Source organism: Dipodomys merriami, unplaced genomic scaffold, assembly GCF_024711535.1.
Source record: "Dipodomys merriami isolate MVZ:Mamm:240054 unplaced genomic scaffold, mDipMer1.0.p SCAF_28, whole genome shotgun sequence".
Classification (NCBI taxonomy): Eukaryota; Metazoa; Chordata; class Mammalia; order Rodentia; family Heteromyidae; genus Dipodomys; species Dipodomys merriami.
The window spans coordinates 12,680,125-12,694,301 of NW_027204270.1; positions in this window are offsets into that span (position 1 = coordinate 12,680,125).

Below are 14,177 nucleotides of genomic sequence, written 5' to 3' on the forward strand. Positions count from 1 at the left end.
CTGGAAGTGGAATTGTGGCTCAATTGGAAGAGTGCTATCCTTGAATGAAAAAAGCAAAGGGACAGTGATCAGGTCCTAAGTTCTAGCCTCAGGTCCAGCAGAAAGAAAGAAGGTAGGAACAAAAGAAGGAAGGAAGGAAGGAAGGAAAGAAGGAAGAAGGGAGGGAGGAAGAAAGGAAGGAAAGGAGGGAGGGAGGGAGAGAGGAAGGAAGGAAGGAAGGAAGGAAGGAAGGAAGGAAGGAAGGAAACAAGGAAGGAAGGAAGGAAGGAAGGAAGAAGGGAGGGAGGAAGAAAGGAAGGAAGGGAGGGAGGGAGAGAGGAAGGAAGGAAGGAAGGAAGGAAACAAGGAAGGAAACAAGGAAGGAAGGAAGGAGGGAAGGAGGGCAGGCGGGCAGGCGGGCAGGCAGGCAAGCTGGTCTCTAAGGATCCTAGAGATCAACTCCGACCTCTGCTCCCCACCCCAATCAAGTGTGCCCCTCCCCGCCCCACAACCTCATAGAGGGAAAATAATTAGTAAAATGGTCAAAGGTATTTAGGAAGGGGATGCTTCACAGAAATGGCAGATCTGTAAGCTACCATGAAACAAATCCGCCCTACCTTATCCCCCCTCCTCCCCATGGAGGGGCTTGAACTTGGAACCTGTCATTGTCTCTGAGCTCTTTTGCTCAAGTCTAGGGTTATACCACTTTGAGTCACAGCACTTCTTCCATTTTTCTGGTGATTAATTTGAGATAAAATTGGACTTTCCTGCCCAGGCTGGCATTGAACCATGATCCTCAGATCTCAGCCTCCTGAGTAGGTACACATGAGCTACCAGCACCTAGCTAGGAAGCAATATTTTTTATGAAGACAAAGAATGTAAGAAAATACCTTTTTGGTCTGGGAATGTGGCTCAGTGGTAGAGTGCTTGCCTTGCATGCATGAAGCCCTGGGTTCAATTCCTTAGCACCACATAAGCAGAAAAAGCTGGAAGTAGCTCTGTAGCTCAAGTGGTAGAGTACTAGCCTTGAGCTGAAGAGCTGAGGGACAGCGCCCAGGCCCAGAGTTCAGACCCCACAACCAGGGATTGTGTGGCTTAAGTGATAGAGCACCAGCCTTGAAGGAAAAAGCTAAGGGATAGCACCAGGTCCTGAGTTCAAGCCCCAGTACTGGTACACACACACACACACACACACACACACACACACACACACACACACACACACACACACACACACACACACACACACACACACACACACACACACACACAGGTTGGGGTGGGGGGAGGAAGGAAAGAAAGAAGGAAAGGAAAGGGAAAAAGAAGAAAAAGAGACAGGCTATAGTAGAACTTCTAGACCCAGCCACAGTCCAGAAGAGAGCAGGAAACAGCCTGAGACAAAGAAAGGGAAAGGGGGAAACAGGGACCTCTTCGAAGTGACCAGTTCCCTAAGCCATCTGCTTCTGCTCACGTCGTCCATGATTACAAAGCTATTGGCTGTGAGGCTCTTTGTCTTTCCTCTTCCCAAGTGAATGAAGTTTGTAAAGGATACACAGGGTGTTTTTTCCCACCTGGATCAATGCCTGCTATTCCCACACAGATCCAGGTGCAGTGGCAAGGGATGCTGTCTGAGACTTCAGGGAGTGGCCATGTCCTGGCTTCTAGAAAGACAAGTAGAAAACCCAGCTCCAAGGTAAGCTCCAGGGCCCAGACCTTAGCAAATTAGTCTTTAAGTCTGGTTGCCATGGAGACAGACAGCAGCTGCTGCTGGGGAAGGGAAAACTGCAGCTTCCTCCCATCTAGGATTCTGAGACAACCAAGGAGAAGGAGGGCTGGACACGGCCTTTCCTCCCCCCCTTCCCGTGCAGAGGTCCCTTGCCTGTCCCCCACCTCCTAGGCTCACCGGATCTCACCAGTTGCCAGGGTGACAAACAAGATCCGTTTGCTGCTTCTAAACCAGTATCTGATCCTATTTGGAGCAAACAGATCTTCCTGAGGGCCTGGGAAGGGGTTCCCAGGTCCCTCTAGGAAGAAGGTAAGTCATGAGAGGTGAATTCCGGTATGATGTCCACCAGAGGCCAATTGGACCCAAAGCTTTGTCAAGCTTTTCTCTGGAAAACCTGGCAGAGGCTGTGTGTGGCTCTCTGACCAACCATTGTCTGGGAAGAGATGGTAAAACCTAGCCTCTCCACAGGGATCTGGGCCAAGGACAGGCTGCATTGTTCCCCTATTGGATGTTACACTGAGGTTTGTTTGTGGCTTCTCTGGCCATGCAGGCCTGGCTGGCTGCCCTTCCAGCCCTGAACTCCTTGGCCCAATGGAAATAGTCCTCAGCTTGGCCTCTCCCTCTGTGGGTTATCTCTGGAAATCCAAGGTAAGAGAGGCCAGGGGCCTGGGAGAGGCCTGGGATCCAGGGCGCCTTTGTCATTTTCCTAGCAAGACTGCCAGGAGGCTGTGCCTCAGCCTCTCCCTTTCATCCTCTTGGTAAAAGGAGAAGAAAGGATGGCATTATCTGGGACTTTGAGTTCCTGAACCATGCATGTGAGCTTCAAGTGTCTTTACGTATGGAAAAAGGCCTGGTGTGGAGGAACAGGAAGAGATGGAGAAAAACAGAGCAAATGCCAAGAAAGATAAAGGAAATTAAGAACGTAACCCATCCATCCACCTCAAAATCCAATTCCTCTTCCCTAATAAAAAGCACTATTAATTTTCTTATGCCCCTTTCAGATCTGTGTGTATGCATCACATCACCTACTTTATATTATTATTACTTTTATTTTGCTTATTTATTTTTTCCCAGTCCTAGGGCTTGAACTCAGGGCCTGACCACTGTCCTTGAACTTCTTTTGTTCAAGACTAGCACTCTACCTCTTGAGCCACAGAGCCACTTCTGGCTTTTTCTGTTTATGTGATACTGAGGAATTGAATCTAGGGCTTCATGCACGCTAGGCAAACATTCTACTACTAAGCCACATTCCCAGCCCCTTATTTTTATTTATTTATTTTACTTATTTATTTTTTGTTGTTGTTGTTGGTCATGGGGCTTGAACTCTGGACCTGGGCACTGTCTCTGAGCTCTTCAGCTCTAGGCTAGTGCTCTACCACTTGAGCCACAGTGCCACTTCTGGCTTATGTGGTACTGAGGAATTGAGCCCAGGGCCTCATGCATGCAAGGCAAGCACTCTACCACTGAGCCACCTTCCCAGCCCCCCAACCCCTTATTATTACTTTTAAATCACACAAATATGCAAACACTGGAGGTCAATTTAGAGTTGAAAGCCACTCAAATTGGGTGCCAATGGCTCACAACTGTGATCCTAACTATTGAGGAGGCTGAGATCTGAGGGTCACAATTTGAAGCCAGCCTGGCCAGGAAAGTCCATAGATTCTTTATCTCCAATAAACTACTCATAAGAAGCTGAAAATGGCACTGTGGTTCAAGTGGTAGAGCGATAGCCTTAGCAAAAGAAGCTCAGAACAGCACCCAGGCCCTGAGTTCAAGCCCCAGGACCCACCAAAAGAGAGAGAGAGAGAGAGAGAGAGAGAGAGAGAGAGAGAGAGAGAGAGAGAGAGAGAGAGAGAGAGAGGAAAGGAAAGGAAAGGAAAGAAAAGAAGAGTCTCACAGACTTTCCCACCTGGGCTGCTTACAAACTGCTATCCTCAGATCTCAGCCTCTTGAGTAGCTAGGATTACAGGCATGCAACCAGCATTACAGCTGTTCTGATCATTTATTTATGTGATCTCCAACAAAACCAACTTATTTATATGCTTCGTTATTGGTGATAATGCTTTGAGCACTCCTGCAGCTATTTTTGCTGGTTTATTTCTAGAAGTAGAATTGCTGGGTTTGCGAGTCTGTATATCTAATTTTCTAAATACCACGGGGATTTATTTTAAGCTTTTTGTATCTATCTTTTAATTATCTGAAACCAAGATGTCCACTGCAAAGAAACAATAGAGTAGGCAGCTAGAAAAGTAGAAAAAAAATTAGTCTCTCTATGCAGCAGCCAGGACTACTTTTTTTTTGCTAGTCCTGGGACTTGAATTCAGGGCCTAGGCACTGTCCCTAAACTTTTTATTCATTTGTATTTTTTTTTTTTTTGGTCCGGTCATGGGGCCTGGGCGCTGTCCCTCAGCTCTTCAGCTCAAGGCTAGCGCTCTACCACTTGAGCCACAGCGCCACTCCCGGTTCTTTTCTTTTTTGCTTATGTGGTGCTGAGGAATCAAACCTAGGGCCTCATGCATGCAAGGCAAGCGCTCTACCACTGAGCCACCTTCCCAGCCCAACTGTCCCTGAACTTCTTTTGCTCAAGGCTAACTCTCTACCACTTGAGCCACAGTGCCACTTTTGACTTTTTGTGTGTATGTGGTACTGAGGAATCGAATCCAGGGCTTCATGCATGCTAGGCAAGCACTCTACCACTGAGCCACCTTCCAAGCCCCTTTGTTTTTTAATGAGGTATTTTCCCATACATATATTTCCTTTTCCTATACAGATAGTAGCACATCAGATTATATACTTTTATACTGTTCTCTTTTTACTTAATGTCTTGATAATTGTTCTATATATGAAATCTATCATTTTCTAAAAAGACTGCATAGAATTCCTTTAAATGGACATGTCAAAATTAATGAATTCTGCTGGTGTATTTTTCTGTGTTTTCCTGTCTCTGGCAGTTGGAGCATTACTATGAATCTCTTAGGTACCATTATGTCCTCGTGCCAGTGCAGCTAGCTGCAGAACAGATTCCTGTAAGTGGAATTGCTGGGTGCCAGGGAATGGTCATCTCACCCATTAATAGCTTTTGCCCTTTCTGTAGAAGATTGCCCTTCCCCATTAGAAGGGAAGGACTGTGTGCCAAGTCCTGGGTGCAGGTGTCCACAGTACTTTCTGGTCTGTTGGGCTGTCTCTCACGTGCCCCTCCCACTGATCTGCGGGGATGGCAGGTGAAAACTACAGTCCTGCCTGCAGCATTTGTTCTAATAGTGGCTCCCTCTCCCCCCCCCCCACTTTTTTTCATGAAGGTTCTGGGGCTTGAACTCCGTGCCTTGCACTTTTTTGCCTTGCACTCACGCTTGCTTTTCCCCTTAAGACTGGTGCTCTACCGCCTGATCCGCACCTCCACGCCTGGCTTTTTGGTGGTTGATTGGAGATCGGAGCCTGCCAGACCTCAGCCTCGGGAGCAGCTCGGGGTACCGGCGCGAGCCAGGGGCAGCACAGAGCCGCAACAGGCGTGTTTCCACGGGATCCGTTCAAGGAGAGCAGAAGCCAGCAAGCCGGCAATCTTCACAATCTTGCAGTTTTAAGGGCAGGAGGTGGGAGAATTTCCTCGCCCGCTTTGGGCACCGCGCGCCGCCCTCCGTCGGTGAGCCCGCGGAGCCTGGCAGCGGCCCGGAGGGAGGAGGTCGGGGCTGGGAGAGCTCGGCCCGCAGGCTCACCCGGGTTCGCGAAGGTCAAGGCCGGGTCAGCGGCGGCCCCTCCCCGGGGCGCCCGGCCGGGTCACCGGGCTCTGGGGAAGGGAGGGAGGGGGGACCGCTTTGTTCTCCTCCCCGCGCCCGCCCCATCCCCCAGCGGCGCTCCGCGGGGAGCGGCCGTTCTGGGGGTCTGGAGCCCGCCGGGCCCGCCGGCCCCCCGCGGCTGATCCTGATCACGGCCCAGGAGCGGGAGGAGGAGGGTTTCCTTTCTTGTCTGCTTTTTACTCAATTCAGTTCAGCAAGGGCTGCAGGACACGCACGCGCACACACACACGCGCGCGCGCGTGCACACGCACACACTTGCACACACACGCCCGCAGGTGGCCGCCCGGTGGCTCCTCGGGGGGGTGGAGGAGGGCGTTTGCGGTCCCCCGCTGTCCCGAGCCCCCCCCTCGCTCCCACGGGCAGCAGGGGCGTGTCCGTCGTCTCAGGGTGAGTACTGGGTGCTGGGTGGTAATGGATACACCCAGCACCTAGTACCGCCCGGCTCGGGGTGGATGGCTCTTGCAGACTCCACACATGAAATGCAGCGATCTTCCCGCTTCCTGCACAGCGCTGCGGCCCTGGGGACACGGGGTTCGGGCCAAGCGGCCTCTCGGTCCCGCTTGGATCTGGCCCAGGATGAGCCAATCGCGGCGGCGCGGGGTGCGCGGTGCGGGCCGCAGGTGGCCGGAGCCGCCCGCCCATAGCGCCCAGCGCGAGGAGCCATTTTCTGGGCGGATTTGCAGATTTCCACGGGTGGTGTCAGCACTGGGGTGCAGGGTGGTATAGGTTCCCTCCCCAGCCGCCCTCCCTCCTGGCCCCACGCGGGGGGTTTTTCAGGGAGAAGGGGTACATACGGCTGGGGGGGGCAGGGGGACTGTGGTGTGGGTGCCAACCTTAAATCCCAAAGCTCAGTCTATTTTTTTTTAATCTGCAAACACGCAGGGGAAGATTATAATTAGTTAAGTATGGGTGAGGTTCTGGAGAAATGGATTCTGTCCATTTGTCCTTCTGGAGTCTAACGGAAAATATTCATAACAACAATTCAGTCGCTGGCTTTTCTCTCCTAGGGAAATATCTGCAGCCATGTATTCAGGGATGCTGTCCCTTTTATACTGTGTGTCTAGTAATCACTGAAAACAGCTCAAGGGCCAACAATAGAGCATGTGGAAATAAAATAGGGTCTGCAAACAATGAAGGGGACATTGCAGGGCATTCAGGAGGACTGACCCTTACCTTCATGCAAGGGGATGTGATTGGATGCAGCTCAAAATAGATGAAGGTTATGTAAGAAAGCACGCAGCATACTACTTTCTGCAAGACATCATACAGGACTGCGAATATTCTATGGTCATATTCAAATGTTTGTAAAAAGCATTTTACTTTACTTATTTATTTATTGTCGGTTGTGGGGCCTGAACTCAGCCTGGGCACTATTCCTCAGCTCTTCAGCTCAAGGCTAGCGCTCTCCCACTTGAGCCACAGTGCAACTTCCCATTTTCTGGTGGTTCATTGGAGATAACTCTCATGGACTTTTCCTGGCGGGGCTGGCTTTGAACAGCGATCCTCAGATCTCAGCCTTCTGAGTAGCTAGGATTACAGGCATTAGCCACCGAAGCACCTTACTTGCAGACTGGGTCTTTGCAGATGACCAAGATGAGGTCATCGAGGTGGGCACCAATCCAATATGACTAGTGTCCTTGTAGAAAGGGGAAATACGTCCAGAGACAGACGGACAGAACCAGAAGATGAGGGAAGATGCAGGCAGAATGTGGTCTGCGAGAAATTCCACTGCTCAGGCACCATGTTCAGAAGAGACCAGCCTGACTGGTCATGGTGCGATCCTGGTGTGATTTCAGACTTCCAGCCCCAGAACAGGAAGACAACACATCTTTTTTGAGTTCCCCACTCAGTGGCACTTTATATTTATTTACTGATTTAGTCAGTCCTGGGCTTCAACTCAGGGCCTTGTCACTCTCTGCTTTTTTTTCCCCCCCCTCAAGGCTAGTTCTCTACCACTTGAGCCACAGCTCTGCTTCAGGCTTTTTGGTAGTTTAATTGAAGATAAGAGTCTTACAGACTGTCTTACCTGGCTGGCTTCGAACCATGATCTTTATCTTAGCCTCCTGTGCAGCTATTGTTCTAGGCATGTGCCCTCAAGACTTAGCTTGTGACACTTTATTAAGACAGCCCCAGAAAGTAACATACTCCCCTCTCCCCAACCGCTTAGATGGGTCTGTGCATTCCAGTTTGGCCCGTCTCCTCCAGGGCTGCCCCTCTACAGGGGTTTGAGTTGGTCAGTGGCCCAATCCAGTGGAATGATGGACTTGCACTTGCCCTGGGCCAAGGCTGTTGTCTGCTAATTGATGCAAGGGCTTTGCTGGAAGAAGCCACTGGTGGCTTCTGTAAACCAGGGCTAAGTTCCAAGGATGCATTTGCTGTCCTTCCCTTCCTGCTGCTTTTTTTTTTCTTTTTTTCTTGCACAATATCCCACACTCCTCCACCACCTCCAGCTCCCTGGCTTGAACGCCCCTCAGTGCAGATTTTCACCTGGCCTGAAATGGGTGTGATTTCAGCAGCCTTCCTCTCAGCTTCCTGTGACAGCTGTTACTTCCATTCTCATGGAGTTGCTATAATTGCAATTAATGCCAACTGCTTGGAAACCTTGTAAGGGACATGGAATATGCCCCCCATGCCAGCCCATATCAAAAGGCATTATGGAGGGCTGGGCATGTGGTAGTGGTAGAGAGCTTACCTAAAATGCATGAAGCCCTGGGTTCGATTCCTCAGTATCACATACACAGAAAAAGCCAGAAGTGGTGCTGTGGCTCAGGTGGTAGAGTGTTAGCCTTGAGCAAAAGAAGCAGCTCAGGGACAGTGCCCAGGCCCTGAGTTCAAGCCCCAAGAGTTTCTCATAACCCTATCACTGCTTTCCTGGTTGGATTTTGATTCTTTGGAAAAGGATTACTGTGAATGAGTTATGTCAAAAATATAAACCAATACACTTGTGTCTTCCCACAATGTCAGAATTTATTGAATAACAACAAAGTCACATGTGACCTCAATTTTGTTGGCATTTATTTGCCAAGTACTACTGGTTTTGCTTGGCAACCGCAAGTCAAATTGCAGACAAGTCCTTTTTTCTAATCTTTGTTCCCAATATTAACTCTCAGATCACACGCTGCACCTCACAGGAATACTGAGGTTCCAGTACTGCTAAGAAAGGGTTAAAGGGGCTGTAAGGTACCTTAGAGGCCTTGCGAGAAAGGCAGGCCAGGTTGCTGAAACAGAGGCTGCTGAGAGTCACTGCTAGTGGTGAGATAAGATAGAACAAGAAAGCCCTCTCAGGACTGTTGTCAAAACAAGTAAATTCAAGGTGAAATGCTGGTTCCAGGCTTGGAGCTATTTCTAAGCTTACCTGGTTGGGATAAATGACAATTCCATAGGATTATGTCCTCTGGGGGGATTAAACTGAGTTGAATTCCCAGGGACAGAGTTGGGAGTTTGCTACCTATTCATCTTGACATACACCTGGTGGTCTGATGATGGGTTCAGTACTGGTCCCTTTCTATGGCTCAGATTGGGGTTTGCATGGTCCAGTGTGGTCCATAAGCACTTGGGCCTAGTGGTTTTACTAGTATGGGTTTGGAATCCTCATATGTCCATAAGCTCCTAACTTAATCTTATAAGTTCATAGGTAATAATCTTCCATTTACTTAAATATATTATTTAACAGGCTGACTTGTAGCTGGATTGATGGTAACTGTTTACTTGAACAAACCAGATGTGGAGTCATTCAGCCTTAGCATTTGTTATTGTTGACTCTGTGTGTGTGTGTGTGAGAGAGAGAGTGTGTGTGTGTGCGTGCACTAATGTATGGACTGGGACAGTGTCCAGGCCCTGAGTTCAAGCATCAGGACCAGCATTTTAAAAAAAAGTCCTTGGATTATTCTAAGAAAGGGAGCTATCAAATTCTTTTCAGAAGTTTACTTTTCTCTTGTAATGTGTTACAAAGTTAATAGAATGGTTTCAAACAGAAAACTGCAAGACCAGAGTTGTGCTTGGTGATCAAATAGCAGCTGGCACTTCGAGTATATTATTCCTAGATGCTAGGGACTTTGCCCCTATGTGGTTCTGACAAGCACCCAGTGGGGTTGTCTTCCAAATCTCAAGATGACAAAACACAGGTCTTCAAAGGGAAAGCTACAGACTCAGGCTTGAAACAAATAAACTGAATCAATACCTGCAACATTATAGAAGTCTCTCTGCACCATGAAGCAGATGTGGGACCACAAATTTCTGAAGTTCTCTAGGTCTTCCTCCTCTGTCTGTAAATAGGGGTAGCCTGATAAGCTAGTTTAGCATGATCTTCAGCACATGGAGTTGGAGTCAGATTCCAGAAGCTCTGGCTCTTTATGTAGCCTAATTGGGCCAGTGATTTTATTTCTTCAGGCATGTTGCAGCTAGTGTTTGCACTCCCAGGGCAGATGTATAAGAAGGAAGCCCACATATCATATGCATAAGTATATTAGTTATAGATCAAACCAACAACGAGTGCCTGTGTGTGTGTGTGTGTGTGTGCGTGCGTGTGTGTGCATGCGCGCGAGCGTGCATGCACTGTGCCAGTACTGGGAGCTTGAGCTCAATACCTTGTGCTCTTGCTTAGCTTTTTCACTCATGGCTGATGCTTTACTGCTTAAGCCACAACTCCACTTCTGGCTTTTTGCTGTTTAATTGGAGATAAGAGTCTCTCAGGTTTACATACCCTTGCCAGCTTTCAACCCCAATCCTCAGATCTTAGCCTCTTGAATAATTAACAACTTGTTTTTAGCAATATGTGATCTGCCCTTTGTTAAAAGGGCTCAGGATGTGACACATAGGAATATGTGTCACATAGGAATAAAGACACTAATTCAAAAAGAACTCGGCAAGGCAAAGTTTACTTCTGTGGAAGGGTTGCTTCATCAGCCAAAAATCTGACAAGCAAGCACACAGCAGGTAGGCTGCTCCCTTTTCATCCCTAACACAGTAGACCCTGCCCCTTTGCTTCAATTGGCTGAGTTCCAGCTCATAACCTGCTCATGACTGGCTAGTTTGAAAAGGGTAGGAGCCAGGCTTACGCTTGTAATGCTAGTTACTCTGGAGGCTGAGATCTGAGGATCATGGTTCAAAGCCAGCCCATGCAGGAAAGAATGTAAAACTGTTATCTCCAATTAACCACCAGAAAACCAGAAGTGGTGCCGTGGCTCAAGTGGTAGAACCCTAGCCTTGAACTGAAGAGCTCAGGGACAGCACCCAGGCCCAGAGTTCAAGCCCTACAACCATCAAAAAAATGTATTTGCATAAAGAAGCCATTAAAAGTCATAGAGATAAGATTAACAGTGCCACCAGGCTCTGGTGGCTTGTGCCTATAATCCTAGCTACTCTGGAGGCTAAGATCTGAGGATCACTTTTCAAAAGTCCTTGTGAGATTCTTATCTCCACTTAACTGCTCAAAAACTAGAAATGGGGTTGTGGTTCAAGTTGGTAGAGCACTAGCTTTGAGCAAAAGAGCTCAGGGACAGTGCTCAGGCCCTGAGTTTAAGCCCCACAACTACCAAGATGAACAGTATAAACACAATCTCAAAACATACCTTCTGCTCTTTTCTTGAACAATCTGAGCTGGGTCTTAGTTCTATTTTGCAAAATCAATTAAGACAAACCTTACATTTCAAAAATCCTTCCTTATCCCTAAGCATTTCCTCTTTCCTTTCCTTTCTTTCTTTCTTTCTTTTTTTTTTTTGGTCGGTCATGGCTTGAACTCTGGGCTTGGGCACTGTCCCTCAGCTCTTCAGCTCTAGGAGAGTGCTCTACCACTTGAGCCACAGCACCATTTCTGGTTTTCTGGTTTTTATTAGAGATAAGAGTGTCATGGACTTTCCTGCCCACTGGCGCCGGCTTCCTTTTCTTGCATATATAATCTTAGCAGAATAATTAACAACAGCCAAACCGCTAGGGCAAACCTCTAGGAACTCTTAAGCAACCCATGTTGATAGACACCTTCTACTGCTACAAGATAGCCAGAATTTGTTAGGAATTCTTGGACTTCTGGATTCTATATTGGTTCTAGACAGAACCAGATTTCTTCTTCCATTCTGGCTTCAGTGTGAACTCCTCACACAGGCCTGTTGATGCCTGGTTTGGATATAAGAGTGCATCTACAGGCAGGAAGTTTGCCCAGAAGATGGGTCTGGCATAAATGGTGAGAGTGGACTCTGGCAAATTTGAGCAGGGTGGGGAGGTCTAACAAGGTGCCCAGGCTCCCAATGGCATCTCTGATTGTCCCCAGGGAATTCCTTGTCTGGGTAGAGAGACACAACTGTCCCCTCCCTATTTTAGCACTGGAAATCCTGCATTCTGCCCATAGTCTCTGGCAAACCTGGACAATGAGCCACCTATGTTTGCTCATCTGTGCAATGAGGCTACAATTAGACAGTTGTGTTTAGTACTAGCTGTAGGGTAACACTCTACAAGCATGTTAGTTATTATTATTTAAAGGTTCCATTCTACTAGGAAATGCTAAGTTGTTTTTTTTTTGGGTCCGGTCATGGGGCCTGAACTCTGGGCCTGGGCGCTGTCCCTCAGCTCTTCAGCTCAAGGCTAGCGCTCTACCACTTGAGCCACAGCGCCACTTCCAGCTTTTTTCTTTTTGCTTATGTGGTGCTGAGGAATCGAACCCAGGGCCTCAGGCATGCAAGGCAAGCGCTCTACCACTGAGCCACCTTCCCAGCCCCGGAAATGCTAAGTTTTTACAATGGGAGGATGTAGTGAAAGAAGAGTCAAGTGTGAATGGGAATGAGAGTCAAGCAGAGCCACTAGCTCAATGGGGAAAGCCAGATGTATATTGTTGGGCAGATGTTAGTTGGATGTTAGTGTATCTGTCATAGAGAGGTTTTTTTTCTTTAATATATATTTTTTATTGTAAAGATACTGTACAAAGAGATTATACTTACATGAGTAAGGTAATGAGTACATTTCCTATCGAGCATTGTTACCCCCTCCTTTGTTTTTCCCCTACCATCCCTTCCTTCCCCACCTCCCTAACTCTTCCCTTCCTGCAGCACCAAACCTATAAAGTTCATTTTTAAATAGTGTCTTGTACTTCTCACTCTTCTCATTATTACAATGTGTCAACCTGTATCCTTATTTCAGCATTTTGTTATTTCCTTTCCCCTCCCAAAATTAGAAAAATGTGTATACAAGATGCAGGGCAGCCAGGCGCTGGTGGCTCACGCCTGTAATCCTAGCTACTCAGGAGGCTGAGATCTGAGGATCACATTTCAAAGCCAGCCCTGGCAAGAAAGTCGGTGAGACTCTTATCTCCAATAAACCACTAAAAAACCAGAAGTGGCGCTGTGGCTCAAGTGGTAGAGCACTTGCCTTCTGCTTGTCCTAGACATATACTAATTATTGAAAATAAGGGAAACCATGGGACCTATGTTTCTTTTTTTTTTTTTTTTTTGAGTCCGGTGGTGGGGCTTGAACTCTGGGCCTGGGCGTTGTCCCTCAGCTCTTCAGCTCAAGGCTAGCACTCTACCACTTGAGCCACAGCGCCACTTCCGGCTTTTTTCTTTTTGCTTATGTGGTGCTGAGGAATCGAACCCAGGGCCTCATGCATGCAAGACAAGTGCTCTACCACTGAGCCACCTTCCCAGCCCAGTCTCCATTTTCTAACAAATGGGGCGGTGTCATTTTTTCTGATCCAGGCAGAGAACTTTATAGGGAGGTTTGATGTGTAGCCCTTGGGAATTCAAGGGGCCTTTGGGGCAACCAGGTGAAGATACACTTTGGAGAGCTGGACATGTGGAAAGAGATGGAAATTCAAGAGGAAAGTGGGGAGCCCTCCCCCCATAAGAAGAGTCATGTCAAGAAGCCACACCTTCCTGTGATTTTGGTGAGGGATAGAGCATGGAGTGAGAAGACTGGCCAGGATAGTGATGTCTTGGCCCAGTTCAGCTCACACATTTATCATGTGTCCACTCTTTCATAGCTTGGTGACTCAACAATGCCATAAATTTTAAGTAATCCCATTACTTTATGCATCACTAAGAAAAGTGCTCTCAACAATCATAACATATTACTACTGGTAACTGATTTCCAAATAGCACAATACAGTTGTATACTGGTAAGCTCATTAATGCCTGTAATCCTACTACTCTGAGGATTGCAGTTCAAAGCCAGTGTGGGCAGAAAAGTTTGTGAAACACTTATTTCCAACTAACCATCAAAAAGACACAAGTAGAGGTGTGGCTTAAGTGGGATGTGCCAGCCTTCAGTAAGTTCAAGCTTCAGTACTGGTAAAAACATAGTGTAAGTGCCAGTGGCTCACACTTGTAATCCTAGCTACTCAGAGGGGTGAGATCTGAGGCTAATGATTAGAAGCCATCTATGGCAGGAAAGTCCTTGAGATTCTTTTTTTTTTTTTGTTGGTCGTGGGACCTGAACTCTGGGCCTGAGCACTGTCCCTCAGCTCTTCTGCTCAAGGCTAGCGCCCTACTACTTGAGCCAAAGCGTCACTTCCAGCTTTTTCTGCTTATGTGGTGCTGAGGAATCGAACCCAGGGCCTCATGCATGCAAGGCAAGCGCTCTACCACTGAGCCACCTTCCCAGCCCCAGTCCTTGAGATTTTTTTTTTTTGGTCCGGTTGTGGGGCCTGAACTCTGGGCCTGGGCGCTGTCCCTCAGCTCTTCAGCTCAAGGCTA